Here is a 13,404-nt window from a genome sequence, read left to right on the forward strand (position 1 = left end):
GAAAGATAACTGAGCTTTTCTTGGGTAAATCATTATATTATGAATGATTAATTAGTACAATATAAATAATGAAGTACTACATTATAGCTGTTTTCATATTAACAGGACACTGAACTAAATTAACTACATTAACATCTACATCATAAATGTTTTAAATGAATATGCAATATTTAACACTATTCTGTTTCTACAATTGACTCAACACCTAGTTCAACCCAGAAAACTTTTGCTTTAGTTTCATTTATTATACACAGGAATTGTTCTACTAGGAAAAAATATTATATTGCCTTTGTCATATTTTTGTTAAGTTCATAATTTGTTCCTCATAGACATTTGTTTCCTTTTTTTCTTTCTCTGCATCTTTTTATTATTTTTATTTTTTTGACAGTCTTTGTTACCTTGTCTATATTAAAGGTAGAGCTCCCTCTGGGCCACTGAAGTGCTTCAAAACAGATTCATAAGACAGTTTGCTAAAAGTATGTTTAACTTGAATCAGAAATATATACAACTTGACAGTAGTTTTGCTTCCTCTTAAAAGCTAATTTATGATGTCTAGCAGGTATCCTTTTTAGAGATAAAATTAGCTGTGAATCTGTTGCTATTAAAAAGAGAATTGTCTTCCAAATAAGTTGTTGATCCATTCTCCTAAATTTATAAGGTACAACTCGCTGATGGAAATATTTTACTCTTTGAACTCTGCAGTCATCTCTTGCCAAAAAAAAAATATATATATATATATATATACATATATATGTTTATTTATTTTGTTTTGGTCTGTATGTTTTTTCTCCCTTTATATCACACAAGATGTTTTTCTCCTCCCAACCTCCAAAAGCCTGTTGCTAAATATTTTCTTTCTTGAACACTTGGGTTTCTGCAGAAAAAAAAAGTTTCAAGAAACTGTCTTCACGCTAGCAATAAACTTTTTTCTTTGTCCTTTTCTTTGAACAGATTTGATCTACTTCCATTGCAAGAGATGTCTCTTAGCTAGGTTCTCTTTAGAAAACTTACTCTTTCTACTAATTTACAGAGACAGCTTTGATGACAAATACTTTATTTAGAACACTCATCTTACAAACACAGAAAAAAGCCCATGTTAGGATGTAAATCTTTTTCTTACTAAAGAGCTTATTAAAGGCAATAATATTTGTGTTTATATTTTAAACATTTGATATATATTTGCCTGTTAGGATTGAAGCGTTAGCTCCAAATGTTAACTGCTCCAAAGAAATGCAGTTTCAACAAATAACCTGAAATTGCCTCTGTAACATCTAGTTCGATTTAGAGGAATTTAAATAATAATGGCCTAAAATGCATATTACAATAACTCTGCTGATCTGTAACATCTTAAGCAAACAATTTAGGTAGAAAAGACATTTGATAAAAATAATTGGTTCAGGCAAAATAGAACTCACATTCTTCCACCAGATAATAATTCAGCGGCTATTCTAACTTGAGTAGTGCTTTATTAGACACAGTTCTCATTCTGCTTAAAGACTTAAGAAAAAAGACACATTCTTTATCTTTAAACAATTATTTTAAAATAAGTAAACAGCAGGAATGAAATAAAACTTCTCTATCGGATTTACTTGTTGTTATTCAATTTCTCAAAAATTTTCTTAGGGGACAGGAGTGTCATATGTTTAGTTTCAGGACAAAGGCACCTTTTAAAATGAAGAGCTTAAAGAAAACCTTTAAAGAAATTTGCTTACTAGACAGTAGGCTAACTAAGCTTTTGGTTGTAAAATTATCTAGATTACAACACCACGGGCAAAAAAACTAACATTTAACAAACTTTAAAACTAATGTAAGGCTAATTTTTAATAAAGAGCATCTTTTAAAAATAATAAAAGCAGTTATGAATAACCCCTGGAATTAACTTTGGCTAACATGTGTAGAAGGCACATTGTTTTACCATTCTTCTATGATTTTCTTAACTTGGGAGTTAAGAAAAATTATGTAACTTCGGAATGTTTCCAGCTTAAGGAAACATTTTTTATGCAGGATGATATGCAGTTAAAACAAGACAAAACAAAATCCTAGAGTCAAACAATATTAACTCATTTAGCGATTATGTATTATTCTTACTATTATTTTGTTTGATAAATGACCAAGCAATTAGATAATTCAAATAATTCAGATTTCCAGCTGTGTTATAAAACGTTCTTTTAATAATTTAGCAATTAATTGTGAACCCCTTGCATGCGATTCATGAATATTCCTTTTTATATCTTGAGACATGCATTTATATTTTACAGTTTATTAATTACTTTTAGCTGCATATTGCATTAAGGTGAAAACAATCTATTGTAAGCTAGTTGAGTTCATTTAAGAGAGTGTTTACATTTAATGTTGCTTTTTAATAGAAAGGAATAAAGTTGCTAAATTCAATATAAGGCAATTGTTAATTTGTTAAAGTTGCAAATATTTTGTTAAAATGTTTTGGCAATAAAAACAATTTCATAGATATTCATAAAGCTTCACTTTATAAGTTTCTATTCTATACACTTTTTAATTGCTTTAAATATATAAATATATTATTTATATTTAAAGGAATGTACGAATTAGAATTCTAATCCACTCTAAGGAAAGAGTACATTTTTCGCCAGGATAATTAACTATTTGCTTGGCTTCAATTTATCTGTCTTGTACATACAGTGATTTGACAGAACTAACTAGTGAACACTAACCAAAGCTAGAATCAACGGAGAGAATAATCAAGAAGGAAAAAAGGAAGAGTTTCAGGAAATGATATTTTCCCATCAGTGGATAGGCATGCATACATTAAAGGCATAAAAGGCAGCGGGAGGAGAAACAAAAGCTGTAAGCTAAGGATCCTGCAAGTCTGAATTAACTAAATAGGGAAAAAAAATGAAATCATTCTACTTAAACCTGTTCACTAATAAAAGGAGAATCGCTTTTGTTAAATATGCTTGGTGTGATTATCAAGCAAAATTTTTTTCTCCCAGACATCTATGAATAAAACATGCGTTTGAGCACTAGGTAAACAAACAATAAATGGATGAGTTCAGTTACAACATAATAACATTTTATTTAGAAAACATATATAATCATATTTGTATTGGCAATCCAAATTTAATGACTTCTTTCAGTAAAATCAAAGTGCCTCACAAATAACATTTAATGCATAAGGATTGCTTATTCTTTGCCCTTTTTTTTCTGTTCTCCCAAAGAAACAGATTTTTAAGGTCTCTGCTAAACCATATATAAACTAGGTAAAATGTGTTTTTTCCAGAAAAGATTTTATTTTGAATCATCTTAATTTTAGAATAGAGATGCTGTAAAAATAAATTTAAAAATACGTTTTTGAGATGGGGAAGAAAACATTTTTAGTCTATGTAGCCTGGGCTGATTTGAACAAGATTCTGTGTGTAGCTGAACCAGTCTTTGGCTTATTAGCCATTTCATTAACACGACATCATCTTCTTCAAAATATGAATGAGGAGAAACCATTTACAATAAGAAAAGCAAACAACAGAATGAATTTCCTCTGTTGGTGTTTTGTAAGACTGTTAAACAGAAAATGGAGGGAAGAACTCTCTTTAGACGATATCACTTAATTAAGTAAAGCATCCTAATCAGAGTCCCCTCCAATTGTAATGACTGTAGGGAGTCAAGTACATTTCTGTCTATATTAGAGTATCTAACTGCAATGATTTATTGATATTTATTTTAGAAGTGCAACACAAAAGCAGTAAAACAGAGGAAGTAGGGAAAGAGGGAACATGCCAGTGCTTACTGCAGTTACAACCAGAACACAACAAAATTCCTGATTTTTGTGCGGGAGGTTTCGCTTTCCAAAATCAGAGCCCATCTTTATAAGAGAATGTTCCTTTCCCTCATTTGATTTTTCCAAATGCTCACTGTGGTGTTTCTTTGTCCATTAGATGAATCATTGATTCACTTTCTTCACTGCAAGAATCACTGCAAATGAGTGGATGGGCACCTGCTGTTTTCTGCAGTGACATTACTGGATTGCATTCTACACTGATTTTAGTCTTAAAATACAGCTTCTCTGTATGGGAGAGAGATTTGAGGAAGGAGAGTAAACATACTGTATAGGCAGACAGACATTGGCTGCCCTCCAAGTTGCACACAGCATAAACCTGTTTATCTGCTACATTTCACAGATCTCAAAAACATGTGAATAATCAGGAAAGCAACTGGATAAGTGATTCACACTAGGGAACCTAACCAATATTCTGATGAGAGAATGCTATGATGCTAAGATGTTGAGGCAAATAGGCTTGCATTGTAGAAACTGCACATAGTAAAGTTGATTAGCGGTTCAAAGGAAAAAACAATCTGTACTAAAATGAATTTGAAGCAGTATCCCACCCTGTAGTCTTTGGTTTGGTATATTTATATGCAAGTTACCTGAATAACTGAGTTTAAATATATACTTTCATCCATACCATTCCAATATTTGGGGCCAGTATACATTGGCCTTCATGCTAGTTGTCAAGATACTTTATTTCTAGAGACCAAGATATAAATATTGAGGGCTAGTGCCTTAAAACCCCAAATTATACCAATATATCTTATTTGAAATTAAATTACCAAACATACTTTTGAAAAAGCAACTCTTCTTGGAAGGCTATAGTCATTTTTTATTGTTATAGAAGATGAATTGTCTGATAGTAAGTGAACTAGGCATGTAAGGCTCTCATTGTGCTGTATCAGTGCTTTCTCTATTTTTCTCTTATGTTGTTTCTTCCTTATTTGCTGATCATTTAATCTCCCTTTGCCTTATTCCCATGATTATTGTGCTTTAGTATTTAGCTGTAAAGTAGAAGCTCTAAAAGATTTTGAGGCTAGCCCCAAAAGTATACTTTGGTTTGGAAAATTTCATGAGGTTGTTAGTGAATTTTAGGCTTAAATCACTTCCATAAATCCAACCTAATTAATTACAGCAAGATGAATTACCAACTTGCTTGATATTTGTATCTATTCACTTGTATGGTAGATCTGTCATCACAGGCCTATATACCAAGAAAATGTAAGTTTTTCTACATTTGCAAACCCAAAATACTATTCCAGAAAGAAGAGCAGTAATACAACAAGGCAATTAAATACACACTCTACACCCTACAGCTTTCTTTTTCCTGCATTGCAGAAAGACAAATTACTAAAGCTTTTTGATACTGGAAAACTTTGTTAAATTATAGTAACCATAGACATCATCATCTTAGCAACAGAAAGTCTTGGAGAAGGTAGGTGACCTGGAAATTGATATTCCAAACAATTTTTTGCCACATTTGAGCTTCTTCATTAAAGCTTTGCCTCAGGAATGTGTGTTGAGTCTACTGCCAATTGCATCTGCCAAATGCTTTTTCTTGCCTTAACATTTTCTCATCTTCTTGCTTCTCGTCTCAGGTTCTTTTTCTTCAGGATCAGGCACAGAGACTGACTGAATGGCTCCAATTATCAGGATTTGAAAACCCAGTATCAGAATCTACCACTTTGTGTAAGTCTGCCCTGAGCAGTCTTTTCTTTAGCAACAGGACACTTGCATATTTTGGGATCATCTTTTCTTCTTTACTTATCTCTGACCTTGTAAAATATGACAAAAACTTTTTCATGATTAATAAGTTCATTGCATGAGACATCTTGCAGGAAAGGCAACATAAGAACTAAAAAGCATTCCCTAAAAGATGTGTTCAGGTAAGTGACAGATGGAAGTTTGTGGATGGTCAAGGGTGTTACTAAAATTATTGACAACCTAATCATAGTCTGAAGACTTAACACGTTGATTTTTATAATCACAGAAAACTATACTAGACCTTCTGTGTGAGTCAGGATTTGAATATATGCCCACAAAGCTGGAGTTGGTTCTGTGAACCTCAATTAAGGTCAACCATAGATGTTTTACTCAGCCAAGAAGAATCCTTTTAAAGTTTTTTTAAATTGATAGCTATTCTGATTAAAAAATCATCACTAGGGGCTGGGCACAGTGACTCACCTCTGTAATCCCAGCACTTTGGGAGTCTGGGGTGGGCAGATCACCTGAGATCAGGAGTTTGAGATCAGCCTGGCCAACATGGTGAAACCCTGTCTTTACTAAAAATACAAAAATTAGCTGGGCATGGTGACAGGTGCTTGTAATCCCAGCTACTTAGGAGGCTGAGGCGGGAGAATGGCTTGAACCCGGAAGGCAGAGGTTGCAGTGAGCCCAGATTATGCCATTGTACTTCAGCCTGGGTGACAAGAGTGAAACTCCATGTCGTAAAAAAAAAAAAAAAAAAAAAAAAAAGTAAAAAAAATCACTAGGGCTGGGCATAGTGATGCACACCTGTAATCTCAAACCTTTGGAAGGCCAAGGTGGGCAGATTGCTTTAGCCCGGGAGTTTAAAGCCAGCTTGGGCAACATAGTAAGACCTTGTCCCTACAAAAAATTAGTTGGGCATGGTGGTGCACACCTGTAGTCCCAGCTACTTGGGAGTCTGAAGTGGGAGGATCTCCTGAGCCTCAGAGGTTGAGGCTGCAGTGAGCTGTGATTGTGCCACTGCACTGCAGCCTTGGTGACAGAGTGACACCCTGTCTCAAAAAAAAAATCATAAACTCATACATAATCTATATACCACAGGAACCTTAGAAATAACATATGGGCTGCAAGTGAACTTTTTAATTCTCAAAGCAATATAAAAATTATACAAAGTTAAAAAAATTAAAAGTTTTTCCTTCCTCTTTTCCTCCAGTCTCCTTAATCTCATTCCCCAGTGGTGACCATAATAATCTCTCATCTATTTTTACTGATTTAAAAAAATTCATATGCAAGCACGTCATCTTTTAAAATCACAAATAAAATCATACAACATAGTTACTATTTTAAACTTGTTTTTATTCACCTCAGTGTATGTGGCTGTTGTTTCATGCCCTAAACATGGGTGTATCTCATTCTTCTAGAGCAGCCAAAGATATTATATAATATACTATTATAGATATAACCACTACCATATTGAGAGATATTTAGATTATTTTTATTTTCTTTGCTTTTACAAATAATACTTCAGCAAACATATGTACAGTTTTTTTATTTTTCTGTACGTGTACTTGCAGAATTAATTCCTTGAAGTACAATTGCTAGATAAAAACACATTTATAATTTTTGAATTATATTGCCACACGATTGACATAAGAAGTTGTAACCATTTATTTTTACTGACAGTTTTTGAGAGGTAAGGATTTTTACAAGGACTGACATGAGTTCTGTGTATGACACATCTGCCTTCCAGTCCATGTCTTCAAACTTGGCTAAACAGAGTTCAGTGGCAGCCGGGAGGCTTAGTGATGATCTAGCAAAAAGAATCTTCCTATGGCCTATGTGCTCGGATAACAGCTGTGGCTGGGAAGGAGCAGCGTTGGGATGAGGTGAGAAATAGCTAGGGAAATACAGCTGCCATCGGTGTAAGGAGCCGGCCTGAGTTTTCTCCAAGGCCACTTCCTAGAAGCCTTCCTAACAAAAGTGGGGGCTGAAGAGCAAAACCAGGAGCCATTCTCATAGATTGTCATGAGAGTGGAGAAGCAGCTACATTAGCACCACGTGTACCCTCACTTTCTCCGGCACACTCTCCGTCTCTGCTCAGATTCTAATCCAAGTGTGCATTTACCTTTTCTCCATAGCTTGTCTTGGCTTCTCAGGAAGTGCTATTCTCAGTCACCTGTGGCTGCTCATCAGCAGGCAGGAGTTCTCTAGGCTTCCTCTCCATTTTACCATTTAGCTTCTCTCTGTGTGATTAACCCAGAAAATTTGCCCGACATTGACCCAGTCCCCAGATTTGAAGAGACAGCCTCATCCTTGAAACTTTGACTCCTTATTCAATACTTTCATAAGTCCTATTTTCATCTTGAAATAGAAACTGGGAAGTGCCTCTTAATCTACACCTAGATCTCAGCCTTTATGTTGAGGGGTTACTTGAATGTTCTCAGGGTTACAGTTACATTAGAAGTTTGGTTTGTATTTAGCATTAACATGCTAGGCACTACGGTAGCCCTTGCAGGTGCAAAGATGAATGAAACACAGTTCATGCCTTCAGAAGTGTATACCATGGTGAGGTATACATTGACAAACACAAGCCACTCTGAGAAGCCTTAAAACAGAAGTATTTAATAAAAATTCTGAGAAGTCTCAATTCTGGAAATTTATCCTACAGAAATACCTGTGCACGTACAAGAGGACTTATAGATAAGTTGTTCACTGCAGCGTTGTATGTTATGAGTAGAGTTAAGAAACTTCCTGTCAACAAGGACATTTTATGCCTCAATGCTGACATGCAGTGATCTCTGGGATATATTTCATATGAGCAATCAAGCTGCAGAACATTATGGTTTATGTTGCTTTCTGTATAAGAAATCTAGGACATAAAAATATGCATTAATGCTTGTATATACATAAAAACATTGGAAGAGCCCAGAAAAAACCAGGGCAAGTGCTAATTTATAGGGGCATCAGGGATTAGTGGGGTGGGTAGGAAAAGGGAATGTAATACAGCTTTTCAATGTATACTTTTCAATGTCATTTTAATTCTTGAGCTATGTGACTGTATTATATATTCAAATATATTAAAGACTAAAATGATAAAATGAAATTCTCCCTCCTCAACCTCTGCATTTTGTGAGGTGTTTGGAGTACTTGGCTACATTTATCTGAGATAAAGATGTTTACAGGGACTGGACAAGGGAGGCACCGAACAGGATGAAGAAACCTTAGAGTCCACTGGATTTTTCTTACCACATTCATAAATCTACTATCTCATGGAGATGATTTTGAGCAGAGCTAGAAGAAAGAATACTATTCTTTACAAAATTTTGAGAGATGGAATTTCTGGGTTTTTGTATTGTTTGAGATGGAGTCTCCCTCTTGTCACCCAGGCTAGAGTGTGGTGGCACGATCTCGACTTACTACAACCTCTGCCTGCTGAATTCAAGCAATTCTCCTGCCTCAGCCTCCCAAGTAGCTGGGCCTACAGGCATGTGCCACCTCACCTGATTTTTTTGTTTTGTATTTTTTGTAGAGATGGGTTTTCACCATTTTGGCTAGGCTGGTCTTGAACTCCTGACCTTAGGTGATCTGCCCACCTTGGCCTCCCAAAGTGTTGGGATTACAGGCGTGAGCCACAGCACCTAGCCTGGAATTTCTTATAAACAGGACACATGTAAGATATGGGAATAATTTCAGGAGTAGATTTCATTCTTTTAGAATCCTATAGGCAAGGCTGTGAGAATGGCCACCTCAGGTTTCCCATGATGATGTGGTAGGAAAGGCACAATTTACCTGCATCTTGAGTTTACCCACTTAAGTAATGAGGTAGAGCAATGTGAACCTTTTCTTCTTAAAGCTTTAAATAGGTTGGGCAGGGCGGCTCACACCTGTAATCTCAGCACTTTGGAAAGCTAAGGTGGGAGAATCACTTGAGCCCAGGAATTAGAAATCAGCCTGGACAACAAAGTGAGACCCTGTATCTATAAGAAATCGAAAACTTAGTGGGGTATGGTGGTGCACACCTGTAGTTCTGGCTATTTGGGAGGCGGAGGCAGGAGGATTGTTTGAGCCCAGGAGGTGGAGGCTGCAGTGAGCCATGCCTGGGCCATTGCACTGGTAATAGAGCAAGTCCCTGTCACACACATACACAGAGCTTTTAATGAAGGTCTCATACTGATTAATGAATGAGAGAAACTGGCTGCCTTACTGAAGAAATGCTTCTTATTGTTAACAAAAATGTGTGCCACGTATTTTCTAGAACATCACACTAAAGTGATTTACAGAAAGGTTGTGGGACTGAATTAGATCTTGAGAATTCTCTGGTGTCTTCCATAAACTGAAATTGGGAAGTTTTGAAGGAAGGTATTAGGGAATAAATAACTTGTGAGGAAAAATGTTCATGATTATGTCATGATTATAATGTTAGAAGATTGTTAAAGAGTGATATAATCATCATATGAGCCACACAAGGACATAGAAGGCCCCTGGTGGATGAGGGGGACTTTACCTCCCCATACGTCTCTGCACCAAAGCTCATTACTAGTATGACTGCCCTGACTTTCCAGCTCGTTTCAGTCCTTTCTGGCCATAAGACTACACCCATGAAGCATGGGGGTGGGTGAGCATGAAGGGGTAACTCCCTGCCTTCCATTTACGTTTCTCTCATTTCTTCCTTCATCCCCTACAAATGTCATTTTGTCTTTCAGCTGGTCTCAAATCAGTCCTGTGGACAAGTCTGAAAAATCCTAGTGATTTAGAAATGAGACTTTCAGATATGATAAAGTCACCATATAACTTATGTAGCCTACACCTAGTATCAGTTCCTTTCTTGAAGCATTAGTGAGTCATTTTACTTTTAAATGATTATCACACAAATTCAAACATGTTAAGCAAGTTATTGCTAGCAATCAGGACCGCTTGTTACATAACATCAGTAAGAGGGACTCAGGTGAGAAACAACTCTGATTATAGGCATTTAGCCCAAATGTACATCAGTCGTAACTCCTTCAATGTATTCTTTTAGCAGCTAATTGAAATACTTTATCAGTGAAAGTCTTAACAGTTATACAAACATACATGTAAGAATGTGGGGAAATTAAATAAGACTTATAATATACACTGTAACAAAATGATGGCTTAATTTGTACTCCCTATGTAATTTTAACTAAATATTGTAGTGAGTAGTTCTTACTTTAAATCCTAAGTATATGGGCATTTATTACACACAATATGAAAATACTTCAGGAGGCTTGTGATTAACGCTGTGGTATTCAGGCACAGTTTATAGAGACTTTCAATCAAAGACAAAAGGCCCAAGCGGATGATGAAACACTTAAAAAAGATGTATGTATACAACCAAGGACTTAATTCAGACTTGCTCATTTTAGCTCAGTTCTAGTTCTTCGCTTATCAGGGATGGCCCCAAAGAAGTATTCTCAGAGCCTGGCTCAGGGATGCCCTGTGTATTAGCCCCTATGGTAGGTTGCCCAGAAAAAATACAGGACATTCAGTTAAATTTAATTTCAGATAAATAATGAATATTTTTTTTAGTATACATATGTCTCAAATATTGAATGTAACATTTTAAAAGTTAGTTGTTTATTAGAAATTCAAATGTAATTGGACATTTTTTATTTTTATTTTTTCTAAATCTGGCATCTGTATCCCACGGGTGCTGAGAAATTCTTAAATACCTCCTTTTCCTGCCCGCCATGCCCTATCTTGGATCTCTCAATCATACAGACACATGATCTAACTCTTGTGTACTCACTCTCTGAAATAAGGTGCCTTATAGATGTAAAACCCTCAAATCCAGAATTTCAATCTAGCTCCATGGTCTGGATCTCTTATTGGATACCGCCTATTACCTAAGCTTGCTCCCTCCCCATAGAACATTTTGTTTATATTCCACATTTTCAAAGACATTTTTAAACATTAGTGGTTGAACAGAAACATCAGTTGCTTTGCCACTAAATGTAATACAGAGAAAATTCGAACACCTAAGTTCTTCACACACACTATCTCTCTCTGCCTGAATTTAAATGCCGATTTTGACTTTTCTTTTTTTTTTTTTTTTCAAATGGAGTCTCACTCTGTCATGCAGGCTGGAGTGCAGCGGTGCTTTCTTAGCCCACTGCAAACCCCCACCTTCCAGGTTCAAGAGATTCTCTTACCTCAGACTCCTGAGTAGCTGGGATTACAGGTGCATGCCACCACACCTGGCTAAATTTTGTATTTTTAGTAGAGAGGGGGTGTCACCATGTTGGCCAGGCCAGTCTTGAAGCCCTGACCCCAAGTGATCCACCTACGTCAGTCTCCCAAAGTGCTAGAATTACCAATGTGAACCACTGTGCCTGGCTCAATTTTGATTTTTCAAAAGCATGTTCTTAAGGTTTGGTGCCTAAATTTTAAGGGGCAGACAGATGTGAAATGAGATAGGAGAGTTCTTTTCAGACTAAGTTTGTACCTCTATACTGGTCTCTTGGACTGTGGTAATGGTAGCTACTCAAGGGTTCAATTTAAGATTTTCTAAGTCAAACCAAATGCCACCACTGCTAAAATACAGGAACTAAAGAAAAGGAACCACAATATGTTAGAATAAAGAATAAAAAATTTAGAGTTGGCAGATTTGAGATCAAGTCCTGGCTCTGTACCAGAAGTAGTGGTGAGAGCGTAGGCAAGTCACTTAGCCTCCATGACTTGCCAGTTTCCTGCTCAATACAACAGGGATAGCAGGGCCACCCTAAAGAGACATGTTTGTAGAAATGATTTGTAAACTTCAAGTCCAATCCGAATGTTTGTAGTGGTGATGATGAAACTGATGGTCAAGACATAAACATTACAGACTGTCAATTTTTTTTTTTTTTTACCACCAACTCGGTTCATAAGAACTATATACACACACACACACATATATATACACATATATACACACATATTACACCTACACACACACACACACACACACACACACACACGTACGTGTGTGTGTGTGTGTTGTTCTTATATGGGTTGAGAAAAGAAAAAAAGACACCAAAAATGAACCCAATTTCATACTTTTAGAAAACAGCTAACTAAAAGATTGTGTGTCTACAAATGGGATGTTTAGAGTAAAATATTTAGGATCGCACTGAAATCACGAGTAACAGAGAAGAACACTGAGAAACATTTTGTTTAAAGCCATTTACTTTTATTTTTGGGTCAATACTTATTCAATACCCAGACTATCTATTTTATAAAAAACATTAGCAAGGCCCTTTCAGATTCATTTATTATTGTTCTTGGCATAGCCAGCTTGGAGTTTTCAGTGCATAGCAAAGGCTTTGAGGAGGTGTTGAGTGTATCCATTTGCTCAGCAATAAAAGAGAGGATGGAACAAAAGAAGAGGTTGGGCTGCATGTCTACAGGTTCCTTTCCCCTGCTTCCTATGCTCAAGGGGAAGGGTGGAGGGAGCTCCCAGGCCAGCCCTGGTGAAGACAGTGGGAGGGCTGAAATGCTGAGCCCTGGGTGCCAGCTCTGACTGAAGAGTATTTATCCTTGTTTAATTTTACTTCAGTTTTTACCATATAACCAACACATACATTACAGAAAACTAGTGAATACAGATAAACAAACAAAAAAAAAAAAGAAAACATAACAATCACCACTACCTCTTCCCTCCAGAGGTTTGGCATGCTTGTGAGACGCCAATTGGTGTTGCACTGTGTCCCCACGTGAGTTATGAGCTCTGTGAGGAAACAGACTTAATTCCACACTGTCAGAATCCCCCAAAGAGGACTATTATGGTGGTCTGCATGGAGGTGTTACTCAACACATGCATTTTAACCAAGGCATCTAGATTGGTGCTAAAAGTCGTTGTCACCGAATCCTGAGCTCCATCCTTTACAGGGTCTCGAGCTGCT

At 36.3% G+C, this 13,404-nt stretch overlaps 1 protein-coding gene across 17 annotated transcripts in view; it reads left to right on the forward strand.

Annotated features, from left to right (window-relative positions):
- Window positions 1-13,404, forward strand: part of NKX2-1 (NK2 homeobox 1) — a 49,451-nt gene that overhangs the window by 24,705 nt on the left and 11,342 nt on the right. For 14 of the 17 annotated variants that reach the window (XR_004258044.1, XR_004258047.1, XR_004258043.1 and 11 more), the window contains one exon: window positions 5,398-5,488. The exons of 1 other annotated variant lie outside the window; for it this stretch is intronic. The gene's annotated coding sequence lies outside the window, so the exon portion shown is untranslated. Of the gene's footprint in view, window positions 1-755; window positions 5,235-5,397; window positions 5,489-11,077; window positions 11,706-13,404 lie in introns of those variants that run through there. 2 more of the 17 variants (XR_004258049.1, XR_004258054.1) reach the window with 2 other exon arrangements.

This window comes from Sapajus apella, unplaced genomic scaffold (genome assembly GCF_009761245.1).
Source record: "Sapajus apella isolate SASKATOON/1434 unplaced genomic scaffold, GSC_monkey_1.0 scaffold50, whole genome shotgun sequence".
Taxonomy (NCBI): Eukaryota; Metazoa; Chordata; class Mammalia; order Primates; family Cebidae; genus Sapajus; species Sapajus apella.